The following is a 14378-nucleotide window of genomic DNA, read 5'->3' as shown; positions in this document are numbered from 1 at the left end:
ACTAATGAAACACAGCAACTTTTACACTTTTTACTTTTGTGCTTTGGGAAAATTCCGATTAAAAGATAAACGTGGAAGTTCAAATTGGAATTTCTTTATTACCCTCAAAATGAATAACTCCCAATTCAATAGCAAAATTACAGATTTTTGAAAGCTGAGGTAGTACAAAACATGGTTCAGGTGTATCAGGATTCAAACCTTATGCACTTGTGATTTAAATTCCTGTATCTTTAGATGCTGGTATTGTTCTTGATTTCAGGTTATGTGTAAAGAGCAATCACTGTGTTTGTTTTCTAGGCAAAGGCTATTCATGAGATTCATCATAGCCTCTTTATCTTATTCTTTAAACTAAATACTAAAATAAAACCTCACAAGATATCATAATGTCAGTGAATAATAGGTATAAAATGTCATAAACCTTGCCAAGATATGCCATCTGAGAAGAATTATCCCTAAGATTCCCAAATTTTACCTAATTTTGCAAATAAATTATCTAGAATGTAAGGCAAAAAGTTTAAAACCTGGCTAGATTCCAGTCAAAGGATGAATGACCTTTAAAAGTCTCCTACTCTTAGGGCTAGGGATATAGCTCAGTAGAGTGCCTGTCTAGCATGTATGAGGCCCTGGGGTCAATCTGCAGTGCCACACACACACAAAAAAAGTATCAAACTTTTAGAATTTTCACTGGGCACTTACATGTTGTATACTTATTCACTATTTAAAATAATAACTTTAAATTCACAGTGTAAGAAAAAGTATAGACTTTAAGCCAACTTTTATTACTCTAAACTGGAATCCCCCAAATCTAAAGTATATCTTTTCTCCTAAGCCATGCATCACATGCTAAAAACTGCCATGTTTATATTATATCCAAATTCTGTTTTCCACCAAGGATCAATAGGTAATGTTGACTGAATTGCTTAAATTAATTTTTTAATTGACTGGTAAAAGTTATACATATTCATGATGCACAACATGATGCTTTAATATATGTATACGTTGTAGAATGAATATATTGAACTATTTAGTATATGCATTACCTCACATACTTTTTTTTGTGATGAGAATATTTAAAATCTACTCTTAGCAATTTTCAAATACATAGTATGTTATTAATTGTAGTCACTGGGGTTTACAATAGATCTCTTAAAATTATTGTTCCTAAATGAAATTCTATGTCCTTCAACCAACAATACCCCCCTACATTCCCCTGCATCTCCATCCTCACCCCCACCCTCATCACCACGCTCTGGTAACCACCATTTTACGCTATTTTTGCGAGTCTGACTTTTTTATATTTCACATCTAAGCAATATCATGCAGTATTTGTCTTTCTATGCCTAGCTTATTTCACTTAACATAATGTCTTGTAGATCTATTCACATTATTATAAATGTCAGGATTTCCTTCTTTTCTCAAGGCAGAAGAATATTCCTTTGTATGTATAGACCATAGTTTTTAATGCATTTGGACTTTAATAGACACTTGGCTGTTTTGGGTAGTGCCACATCTTACATGGGAGCACTGATGTCTCTTCCACATTATGATTCACTTCCTTTGAACATATACCCAGTAGGGGCATTGCTGGATCATATCATAGTCCTAATTTTTTTTTTTTTTGGAAGAATCTCAATCCTGTTCTTCATGATTGCTGTACTAATTTACATTCCCACCAACAGTATACAAGTGTTCCCTTTTCTTAACATTCTCACCAGTTTTGGTTATCATTTGATGATGGCCATTCTAACAAATGTAGGGTGATTTCACATTGTGATTTTGATCTGGACTTCCATGATGATTAGTGATGTTGAACAATTTTTCATATGCTTGTTGGCTTTTATATATGTATACCACTGACCACAACCCCAGCCCTTTATATTTTATTTTGAGACGAAGCTCACTGAGTTTCTCATGGCCTCCCTAAATTGCTAAGATTGGCTTCGAACTTGCCATCCTCTTGCCTCAGCTTCCAGAGTCACTGGGATTACAGGTGGGCGCCATCACGCCCAGCAACTTGTTGGATGTTTTATGTTTTTTTTTTTTTTAGTTGTCAATGGACATTTATTTTATTTATTGATGTGTGGTACTGAGAATCAAACCCAATGCCTCACACATGCTAGGCAAGCACTCAGCCTCTAAGCCACAACCCCAGCCAACGTTTTATACATATTTTTTGAGAAATATCTATTCATGTACTTTACCCATTTTTAAATCAGGTTATTTGTTTTCTGGCTATTGATTATTTGTTTTTTGGCTATTGAACTGTTTGAGTTCCTTCTATATTTTGGATATTAATCATTTATTCACGTATGGACTGCAAATATTTTTTTTCTATATTGTAAGTTGTCTCTTCAAGCCTTTAGGCTTGTTTTTGTTTTTGGTTGGTTGGTTTTTGTTTTTTGGTTTTGAGACAAGGTCTCGATAAATTGCTGCAACTGGCCTCAAATTTGAAATCCTCCTGTCTCAGCCTTCCAAACAGCTGGGATGATAGGAATGGGCCACCAAGCCCAGAAGACTTTTATTTAGATATGATCTTTTTTTTTTTTTTTTTTTTTTTTTGGTGCTGGGGATTGAACCCAGGGCCTTATGCATACAAGGTAAGCACTCTACCAAATGAGCTATATCCCCAGCCCCTAGATATGATTGTTTAAAAGACATTGGACATTAGGTAACAAAAGGATAGTGCTATCTGAGAAGCAGAAAACAAAGTGAACTAATTTTACAACTGCCCATTTTAATGCCTGCAAGAGTTTCCAGGCTGTGACACAAGGAGAGGAATCCAAGTGGTTTCCTGGATTTGAAGAGTTGGAGCTGAGAATCTGAGGGACAAAGCAAGCTAGAGTTCATAATGCAGATTACCAGACAGAAGAGATCTCTATTGAATGAACTCAGGAAGTTTATCAGTGCATATGTAAGGAAATGACTAGAAACAAGAGAAAAAAAAACAGTCAAAGATTTAAAGGTACAATAAGCAAGCATCAGATTTAATATAGGACTAAAAACAGTTCCTGCTTTCATGGCTCAAACTGGCAAACTTTATAATTTCTGAATTATAAGGAAGAGTACACAGAAGAGTCTTGCCTCAGAAGTCGGGTAAAATTGGTCCTAGAGCAAATGCTACTCTTATATCACCTAACCAAATTTGATCCAGGAGGATCAAGTTGTTTCCATGTAACTTAACTATATCCCAGAGCAAAGTTCAAGAATTTTCATAAGGATGGCAAAATAATCCGTGTACCCAATAAGATAAAACTCCACTGTTGGGCATACAGGGAAAATTTACCAAGCACGCAGACAAGAAGGAAAATAATGACTCATAATTAAGAAGAAAAATTAATAGAAAATTACCCCAAATTTTCAAAGATGAGAGAAATCCTACAGAAAGACATTAAAATCTGTATTTCGAGCATTCTAACTATATTTCACATTTAGCAAGTTTAAGGAAAGATTGAATGTGTATGAAATCTACTATATCTGAAGTGAAAAAATATACTGAATGAAATTAACCAAAGCAAGACAGCACAGAAGAAAAGATTAATGAGTGAAATAGCCTAGAAATAGAAACTAAAATACAGAAGTGGGGAAGAACAGGATAATAGGACATTTGTAAGCTACAGAAGAGCTTCAAGTGATCAGGGTCTACAAAGGGAAGGAGAGATGAGATGGCAAAAAAAAAAAAAAAAAAAAAACTTAGAAGAAATAAAACCTGAATTATTTTTCCAAATTTCATAAGTGCTATAAACCCATATATCCAAATATCTGAACCGTGAGCATAAGTGATATGAAAAAAAACAATAGAAGACATATCATAAACAAATTGCTTAAGATCATTTAAAAGAGAAAAACTTTAAAAGAAGCTGAGGAAAAAAGATATATTATATGCAGAGGGATAAGATTTTTAAAAAAGATTATAGAATTTTTGCTGGGTTCCATAGTGCATGTTGGTGATCCCAGCAACTCAGATGCTGAGGCAGGAGGATTGCACGTTTGAAGCCACTCTCAGCAACTTAGGGAGGCACTAAACAACTTAGTGAGACCCTGTCTCAAAATAAATAATGAAAAGTTCTTGGGATGTAACTCAATGGTAAGGTGTCCCTTGCTTCAATCCCCAGTACCAAAAAAAAAAAAAAAGAAGGAGGAGGAGGAGGAGAGGAAAGATTATAGATTTCTCATTGTAGATGATGCAAGCTGGAAGACAGGGTAGGACTATCTTTTAAATACTATAAGGAATAAGCTATTGACCTACAATTCTATACTCAGGAAAAAAAATAATAATTTAAAAAAGAAGGGGCCAGGTGGGCGGTGGCACACTCCTGTAATCCCAGTGGCTTGGGAGGCTGAGACAGGAAGATTGCAAACTCAAAGCCAGCCTCAGCAAAAGCCAGGCACTAAGCAACTCAGTGAGACCCTGCATCTAGATAAAATACAAAAAAGGACTGGGAGTGTGGCTTAGTGGTTGAGTGCTCCTGAGTTCAATCCCTGGTACCCCATCCCCACCTACCAAAAAAGAAAGGAAATAAAAACTCTTTCATAGATATAAAAGCTAACAGAATTTATCATTAGCAAACAGAACTTTACTATATAAAATGTTAAATGAAATTCTTCAATCAGAAAGAAAATGATACCAGATGGAAATCTCTATCTACACAAAGGAAAGAAAAGCACCAGCAATGGTAAGTGCATGGGTAATTATACAGTTATTATCTCTTGTTTTTTAAATGTCTTTAAATGATAACTAACTGGCTAAAGCAGAACAGCATATTCTGGGACCTGTAAATATAAAAAGGTAAAATGTGTAGCCCAAAAGCTGGAAGGAAACAAATGAGAGTATAATGTTACAAGGTATTATACTGCATGAAAAGTGATTTAATATCACTTTAAGATAGAACATAAAAAAAAGGTAGACCATGGTAAATTAAAGATGTGTATTATAAATCTCAAAGCAAAAAAATAAACTACCAAAAATAAAAAGAATTATAGTTAATAAACCAACAAGAGAGACAAAACTGAATAACAGTATTTAATAATCCAAAATAGGAAAAGTAAACTAGAAAAAAAAAGTTAGCAAAAACAGAAAATGAAGAGCAATGTGATTTATTTAAGCCCAAATGTTTCAATACTCAAAACAATTGTAGATAATCTAAAAACACCATTTAAAAGGGGTGGGGGGGGAGCTGGTGTTGTGGCAAGCTGTGGCTCAGTGGTAGAGCACTTGCCTAGCACAGCTGAGGCACTGGGTTCGATCCCCAGCATCACATAAAAATTAATTAATTAAAGGTATTGTGTAAAAAAAAAAATTTAAAGGGCTGGGGATATGGCTTAGTGGTAAAACACCTCTGGGTTCAATCCCCAATATCAGAAAACAACAACAACAACAACAAAAAGCTATACAGACTTTAATTAATATAAGACAAGCAGATTTCAGAGCAAAGAATGTTTTCAGGGATTGAGGGGATAATTTTAGAATGATAAATGAGTCAATTCATCAAGAGGATATAATAATCCTAAACATTTACATATCTAATAATAGTGCATTAGTATACATGAAGCAAAAATTAATGAACTTAAAGGAGATCTAGAGATGTCAACCATTAATGTCAGAGATTTCAATTCCCCTCTCTCAATAATTGATAGAAGAAGAAATAAAATCCATAAAGTTATAGAAGACATGCTAGCATGGTGGTACACACACTGCAATCCTAGTTTGGGAGGCTAAGGCAGAAGGATTGAAAATTCAAAACGAGCAACTTTGTGAGACCCTGTTTCAAAATCAAAAATAAAAAGGGTTGGGAATGTGGCTCATTGGTAAAGTGTTCCTGGATTCAACCCCAATACGAAAACAAACAAAGGTATAGAAGATTGAGCAATAGTATTAACCAATTATCTATCTATTTATTTATTTAATTTTGGTAACAGGACACTTAATCACTGAGCCACATACCTATCCCTTTCTATTTTTTGAGACAGGGTCTCACTAAGTTGCTTGGGGCCTCCCTAAATTGCTGAGTCTGACTTTGAACTTATGATTCTCCTGCCTCAGCTTCTTGAGCTTCTGGGCTTGTAGGCATGTACCACAACACCCAGCAGTAGTAACCAATTTGACCAATTGTCATTTATAGAACAATCCACCCAACAGCAATAAAATACACTCTCCTTAATGCACCCAAAATGTTGATGAAATTAGCCATATTTCCTGGTTCAAAAGCCAAAACTTAAAAATTTAAATGAATGGAAATCATACAAAGTATGTGCTGCTAAATTCTACAACTCTAATGAAATATTAAAACCTTGAGAGACACAAACTACCAAAACATTCCCAGAAATGGCAGTTCTGCTCAGTAGGCAAAAACAGGTGAGCATATAATTGAAAGCGACCAAAAGCAAGCATGGAAAATTATAAGGCATAGTCATAAAGACAGTTTGAACACCCAGAAATTTTTAGTTCCTTTATGATCAGTTCTTTAGCAAAAAAAGGCATCAGTAGAATCTGAGAATATAATTTTAAATGTGTCAAAGATGTTATGGAAAATATCTGACATTTTTTAAGGTCTAAATACAAGAAGTTACTGAGTTTTACATACTTTTAACTAAGATCTTAAGAAGAAAGTAATTTTGACGCCATGTGAGGCAAAGTGAATGATTTCTTGTATTCTCTAGAATACTGTTTTTAAAATTTTTTTAAAGATGTTTTTAGTAGTAGATGGACACACAATATCTTTATTTATTTTTAAGTGATGCTGAGGATCCAACCCAGTGTCTGTCTCACACATGCGAGGCAAGCACTTTACCAGTGAGCTATAGCCTCAGCCTCCAGAATACCTTTTTTTTTTTTTTTTTTAACTGATTTTAATATTTATTTTTTAGTTTTCGGCGGACACAACATCTTTGTTTGTATGTGGTGCTGAGGATTGAACCCGGGCCGCACGCATGCCAGGCGAGCGCTCTACCACTTGAGCCACATCCCCAGCCCGAGAATACCTTTTTATGTTCTTTGACATAGTATCTGTAATTGTCATAAATGGCATGGAGTAAATAGCTATAATTTATAAAAATTTTTACAAATTAACAAAAAATTACAAACAAGGTTAAAGTGAAATTATGAAATTATGCAATTAACAAGAAAAAATTATGAATATCTATAAATAAAAAAATATTAAGCTGTGCACCTTGGCACATGTCTGTAATCCTAAGGCAGGAGAATCTCCAGTTCAAAGCCAACCTCAACAATTTAGCAAGGCCCTAAGCACATAGCGAAACCCAGTTTCAAAATAAAATAATAAAAAAGGGGTGTCTTAGTGACTAAGCTCCCCTGAGTTCCATTTCTGATAGGAATGCAGTGGAATACACTTATAATCCCAGCAACTCGGAAGGCTAAGGTAGGAAGATAGCAAGTTCCAGGCCAGCCTTAGCAATGTAGCAAGGCCATAATCAATTTAGTGAGACCCTGTCTCAAAATAAAAAATAAAAAATGCTGGGGATGTAGTCCAGTGGTTAAAAGTAAAACAATAAGTAGTTTTCATCTGATAAATTAAGAAGTATTTAATAATAACCATTGCTGGGCTGGGGATATAGCTCAGTTTGTAGACTGCTTGCATTACATGCATAAGGCTGTGGATTCAATCTCCAGCACCATAAAAGAAAAATGAGATCAGTAATAACCATTGCTGGTAATGAGCAAATAAAAATTTTATAATTTCTCTTCAGAATATAATTTGTTACAATTTTTAAAGATAATTTAGTGTTATATATCAAATTCAAAATACTTACATACTGAATAAAGAATAAAGTCCACATGATTATTTCAAGAGATTCAGAAAAAATTTGCCAAAATCAAATGCCCTTTCATGATAAAATCACTTAACAAATTAGGTACAGAAGGAAACTTATTCAGTCAGATAAACGGCATCTACAAAAATCCCCACAGCTGACAATTGATGGTGAAAGACTGTATACTTTGCCCTAAGATTGAGAGTGACAGCTGGGTGCAGTCTTGTATGCCGGTATTCCCAATAACTCAGGAGACTAAGGCAGGAGGATGCAATTTCAAAGCCAGCCTCAGCAATTTAGGGAGGCCCTCAGCAATTTAGTGAGAACCTGTCTCAAAATAAAAAAAACAAAAAGGGCTGGGGATATGGCTCAGTGGTTAAACGCACTAAGTACCAAAAAATAAAAAAAGTGATAGTATATCTGTTTTTATCACTTTCATTCAACATCAAACCAAAGGCCTGATCAGGGCAATTAGGCAAAAAAAAAAGGGGGGGGGGAAATAAGAGTTATCCAGATTGAGAAGAAAGAAGCAAAACTACCTCTATTTGATATTATCTTTTTTCTGTACCAGGGATTGAATTCACGGGTGCTCAACCACTAAGTAACATCCCCAGCCCTTTTTTATTTATCTTGAGATTTTGAGACAGAGTCTTGTTAAGTTGCTTAGGACCTCGCTGAATTGCTGAGGCTGGCTTTGAATTTGGGATCTTCCGGCCCCAGCCTCCCCAGCCACTGGAATTACAGACATGAGCCACCATACCCAGTGATGATACAATCTTGTATGTAGAAAATCCAAAGGATTCCACTAAAAATCTACAAGTACCAACAAATAAGTTCAGCACAATTGCAAGATACAAGATCATTACAGATGCTTCTCAACTTAGGATGGGGATATATCCCCATAAACTCATTGTAAATTGAAAATATAGTAAGTTGGGATGGGCACAGTGGCACCCAATTCCTTGGAAGGCTGAGGCAGGAGGACTGTAAATTCCAGGCCAGTCTCAGCAATTTAACAAGACCCTGTCTCAAAAATAAAAAATAGTACGAAGGGCTAGGTATGTAGCTCAGTGGTAAAATGCCCCTGGGTTCAACCTCTGTTACCAAAAAAAAAAAAAAAAAAGAAAAGTAAGTAAAAAGTGCATTTAATTATGTATCTATATCCTAGCAATGAATAATCTGAAACAAAGATAAAGACAATTTCATTTATAATTACATCAAAAGGAATAAAATACTGGGCTGGGGTTGTAGCTCAGCGGTATAGCGCTCGCCTAGTAAGTACAAGGCCATGGGTTCGATGCTCAGCACTGCGTAAAAATAAATAAAATAAAGATATTGTGTCCAACCACAACTTAAAAAATAAATATTTAAAAAAGGAGTAAAATACTAAGGAGTAAATATAATAAGAAAAGTCTAAAACACAGATACTGAAAATTATAAAACATTATTGAAAGAGATTAAGATGATCTAAGTAAATGGAAACACATCTTATGTTCATAGATTGAAAGACAGTATAATTAGGGTGGCAGTATTCCCCTAATTAATCTAGATTCAACACAATCCCTATCAAATTTTCAACTGGAGTTGTTATAGAAATTGACAAACTGATCTTTTTTTTGTATTGCTTTTTTAAAAATTTTTTTTTATTAGCTACACATGACATTAGGACAAACTGATCTTAAAAGTAATATGGAAATTCAAGTAACCTAAAATAAACAAGCAGTCTTAGTTTTAAAAAAAAAAGAACAAAATTGAAGGTTCATCCCTGCAGCTTTTGAAATTTACTATAAACTAAGGTAATAAAAGCCAGGAATGGTGGCACACACCTGTAATCCCAGCTACTCTGAGGGATGAGACAAGAGGATCTCAAGTTTGAAGCCAGCCTGGACATCTTAGTGAGACCCTATCTTAAAAGAAAAGGTGAGGGCACTAGGATTGTAGCTCAATGGGTGAGTGGAGCCTCTGGGATTCGTCCTTAGTACAGCAAAGCTAAGGTAATAAAGACAGTGTGGTTAATGGAACAAAGACAGGCATACAGAACAGCCCACTTGAATTGACGTTACAAAAATATTCCTACATTTATAGTCAGCTGACTTTTTAACAGATTGTCAAGAGATTTGGAGTAAAATTCAATGAGTAAAATAACAAATAGTTACAAATGGTACTGAGACCATTTGGTACTAGAAGGAATATAGACACCAACCCCACATCACTTACAAAGCTTAACATGAAATGTATCATGGGTATAAATGTAAAACCTTAAAAGGCTATAAAATTGTTAGAATAAAATATAGAAGTAAAATCTTTACCTTGATTTTTATTAATTTTTCTTCAGATTGGTTTGCTTGATGATTTCTCATATACAACACTAAAAACACAGGCAACCAAAGAAAAATTTGACAAATTATACCATCAAAATAGAAAACATGAGGCTGGGGATGTAGCTTAGTGGTAGATAGCTTGCCCAGCATGTGGGAGGCCTTGGGTTCGATCCCCAGCACTGCAAAATCATCATCATCATCATTATCATTTATGCATCAAAGAACACTATTAAGAAAATGAACAGACAACCTACAGAGTAGGAAAAATACTTGTAGGTTATATACCTGATAAAGATCTAGTAATCAAAATGGATAAAGTATAGTTAAAATTCAATAACAAAAAGATGAGACTGGAGGTGGCATGGGAAATTACTACAAGTAGGCATGGAATACATTTTGGGGGTGACAAAAATGTTTTACAATTTATTGCAGTGATGTTTGCATAACCATGAATAGAGTAAAGCACATTGAATGTTACACGGCTTTAAATAAATGAACTACATGATACATGTGAATTATATCTCAATAAACCTTGGTGGTAGTGCTGCTGCTGTTTTGTTTTGTTTTGTTTTAGTATTGGGGATCAAACCCAGGGACGTTCTATCTCTGAGATACATCACAGCTCTTTTTATTTAGCTTTTGAGACACAGTCTTACTAAGTTGCTGAGACTGGTCTTGAACTTGTGATTCTCTGGCCTCTATCTCCCAAGTCTCTGGGATTACAGGCATGAACCACTGTGTCTAGCTAAATCTGTTTGTTTGTTTTAATATTTTTTAGTTGTAGATGAATATAATACCTTTATTTTATTTATGTATTTTCACGTTTTGCTTGGAGATCGAACCCAGTGCCTCATGCCTGCTAGGCAAGCACTCTACTACTGAGCAACAATCCAGACCCCTTGATTTGATTTTGATTTGTTTTTTGTTTTTTGGGTTTGTTTGTTTTTTTTCACTGTGGATTGAACCCAGGGGTGCTTTTTCACTGAGCTATATAGTCCCAGTTCTTTCTATTTTATATTTCCACATAGGGTCTCACTAAGTTGCTAAGGGCCTCACTAAGTTGTAGTATGATGTAGTTTATAGTAACAAATATTAGAAATTATAAATCTTACAAGAGTGTGTTCATTGTGGTAATAGGACCAGAAACTGGGTTTCACAGCAGTCCTTCCAAACTCTGAGTAGCAATCTGAAGTAAGTATTCTAATTGTCACTGCATGTGCCATAGGCGCATTCCTTAGACCAGTTGCTGTTCATAGATATTGGCCACTGTGATTTGCGGTGTCAGAATCATGTGCCTGCTGCTGAGATCAGGAATTCAGTGTTCTGGAACTGACCTGACAGACCTCTGACACACAGCCAATTATTTTTCTGTAAATTTGACCCTAAAGAGGAAGAAGGGCTGGGGTATAGCTCAGTGGCAGGTCACAAGCCTACAATGCCAGAGACCCTGGGTTTGATTCCTGAACCACTCTCAGTGGGGGGATAACAACAAATCCCATCAATATGTACAATTACAATGCACTGATAAAAAAAAATGGGGAAAAAAAATCTGCTCTCAAAAGAAAAAAAAGGCAGGGGGACTATATCAATATAACTAGATCAGAACTGGGAGAGGAAGAGGTTTTATATTTGATAATGATGATGGTGGTGGTGGTGTTGCTACTGGGAATTGAACCCAGGGTGCTTTACCACTGGACCACATCCTCATCTCTTTTTATTTTTTATTTTGAAACAGGGTCTCACTAAGTTGCTTAGGGCCAGTAAATTGCTGAGGCTGCCCTCTCACTTGCAATCCTTCTGCCTCAGTCTCCCAAATTGCTGGGATTACAAGCATGTACCACTACACCCAGTTCTGAGGAGGATTCTTTTTTCTTTCTTTCTTTCTTTTTTTCTTTTTTTTTTTATTTCATAAATAAATTTCTTAGAAGGTCATAAACTTGGCTTGAGTATCTCAGTGTCTTTTTGAAACCTTAAATAAATTATACTCTTTCAGCATTTTTATANTTTTTTTTTTTTTTTTTTTTTTTTTTTTTTTAAGAATAGAGGAGGAAGGGGAGGGGGCATGGGGTTAGCAATGATGGTGGAATATGATGGACATTATTATCCAAAGTACATGTATGAAGACACGAATTGGTGTGAATATACTTTGTATACAACCAGAGATATGAAAAAATTGTGCTCTAGATGTGTAATAAGAATTGTAATGCATTCTGCTTTCATATATAAATTTTAAAAATAATTTTTAAAATAAAGTAAAATAAAACACAAAAAAGGGGCTGTAAAAAAAATAGAATAGAGGTGACTGCACATGTTTAACTGCTTGTGCACAGAGGCAAATAGGGAGGGAGCCTAATCAGAGAACTTAAGAGATAATTATTTTCCTTTCTCCCTCAGAAAAATATATTTAATATATTTTAATATTTAATATATTTAATAAAGAAACCTCTTCCAAGGTCCTTGGAAAATAACCTAGGCTCTCCTTTAACTGTCCTCCTCATGCTTAGGAAATAAAAAGTTAAATTGCTGTTTTAAATCACATTGCACAGACTAGAAGATGAAACTCCAAAGCCCAGACAGTGATGTTAATCAACATTTCAGCTTTCATTAAAAACAGGATTCCCACACACACACACTCACTACTTTCCGCAGTTAGGTCGTAACTGTGGGCAGGGCACCGGACTTGGCAAAACACAATGTGGTGAGCTGCTTCTTTCATGTTTGTTCACTCCTCACATTCTCAGCTGCTGTTGCTGACCCCCTCTTTGTTGGAGCACTAGAGGCAGGAGAGAAAAGGGAAGCAGAAATTTCTTCTGACTGATACTATTTTAAGATGGCTTTGCACTCTCTGGTTTTGGCAGATGTGTAAAGCTGAGTCATTTTTTAAAGATGGTTTCACGGATTCTTTGGAGACCATCCTGCTGGACCCTTCCAACGGCAACCCTCATGACATGGGTCTTGCCTTCTGTTATAGCTCTGGATCCACTATTTAGCTACTGCTAGAAATGAAAAGATGACTTCTCAGAATCTCTGTTAGAGCCCCGTCACCTTCCCAGAGAATCCTCTTGGAAAAAATTCTTGCTACGTGAAATTATGCATTTTCTGTATTGTTAAAGTCAATTGAGTCATAGTTTTAGGTTATCTGCAGCTAAGTGCACTGATAGTTCAAGTCTATGTAACTGCGGGGTATGGTGGCATAGGCCTATAATCCCATGTTTCTAGAAGCTGAGACAGAAGGATGGCAAGTTCAAAGCCAGCCTCAGTAAGTGGAGACCCTAAGCAATTTAGTGAGACCCTGTCTTGAAATAAAAAGAGCTAGGGATGTGGCTCAGTAGCTAAAGCCCTCTAGATTCAATCCCCATAACACCCTCCCCACAAAAATTATAATTAATTGATGCTTAAATTCTATTTTTCTCTTCCTGGTATCCTGCTTACTGTATGGGGGGAGAGTTGCTAATTTTGTGCTTGATTCCTCTTTAAAAAATTTCAGTGGTCCTGGTTAAGAAGGTGAAGTTTAGTGTTTTCACAGCCTCAGAGAAAAGCTTCCTGCATAAGAATGTTCAGAAACCTACAGAATTGATGGATTAGGAATAAAGATAGTAATAAGGAATTATTCTTAAAAGTACTAAGGACTGTGGGTATGGCTCAGTGGTAAATACTGGCTTAGTATGTACAAGGGCCAGAGTTCAATTCCCAGCACTGCAAAATGTAAAATAAATGTATTGAGAAACTTATCCCAAAACCAAGGACAGAATTCTCAGATTCTTCTCTTTAAACCTCCCTAAGTGAGTTTTTTTCAGAGATTTATAGATTTTATTTTCTGGAAATTAAAAAAAAAATTAGATGGAATGCTCATATGGTTAAGGTAGTAACTGTAATGTATCTGCCTTAAAACTAACAAGAAACAAAACAACTCGAAAAAAGAGCAATGATTTTGTACCCAGAAGCAAACTAAACACACCATGAACCAATTTGAACCCAAATATAACTGCTATTTTCGAGTTAGTAAGTAACTCATGAATACATATTATATTACAAAACATCCTAAAAGTTCTTTTCCTTTTTGTACGTATTTGCATACACATACACTATAACTTTACAATGTTACTAAGTCAATGATTGTATACCTACTGTTCTGTGACTCCCACTTTTAGTTTATAAATTTGTTTTGAAGTTTTTCTAAGTCTTCACAGAGCTCATTTTTAAAAAAAGACAACTAATCTTTATCATTATGACAATTACTATTATCATTATTATTGGAAGTAGTAGTTCTCAGGATTTAATCCATGGTGT

General features: G+C 35.2%; 1 long non-coding RNA gene across 5 annotated transcripts in view; it reads right to left on the bottom strand.

The window, feature by feature from the left end:
- Positions 1-12918, bottom strand: part of LOC107149542 — a 43058-nt gene extending 30140 nt beyond the window's left edge. The window contains exons 1-2 of one of the 5 annotated variants that reach the window (XR_007351635.1): positions 12726-12918; positions 10077-10135 (exon numbers count right to left, since the gene is read on the bottom strand). This is a non-coding gene — a long non-coding RNA (uncharacterized LOC107149542). The remainder of the gene's footprint in view (positions 1-10076; positions 10136-12725) is intronic. The other 4 variants (XR_007351637.1, XR_001504416.2, XR_007351636.1 and 1 more) reach the window with 4 other exon arrangements.
- Between the last annotated feature and the right edge of the window lie 1460 nt (positions 12919-14378).

The sequence above is a fragment of the Marmota marmota genome, unplaced genomic scaffold (assembly GCF_001458135.2).
Source record: "Marmota marmota marmota unplaced genomic scaffold, marMar, whole genome shotgun sequence".
Taxonomy (NCBI): domain Eukaryota; kingdom Metazoa; phylum Chordata; class Mammalia; order Rodentia; family Sciuridae; genus Marmota; species Marmota marmota.
This window is presented reverse-complemented; position numbering and strand designations above follow the sequence as displayed.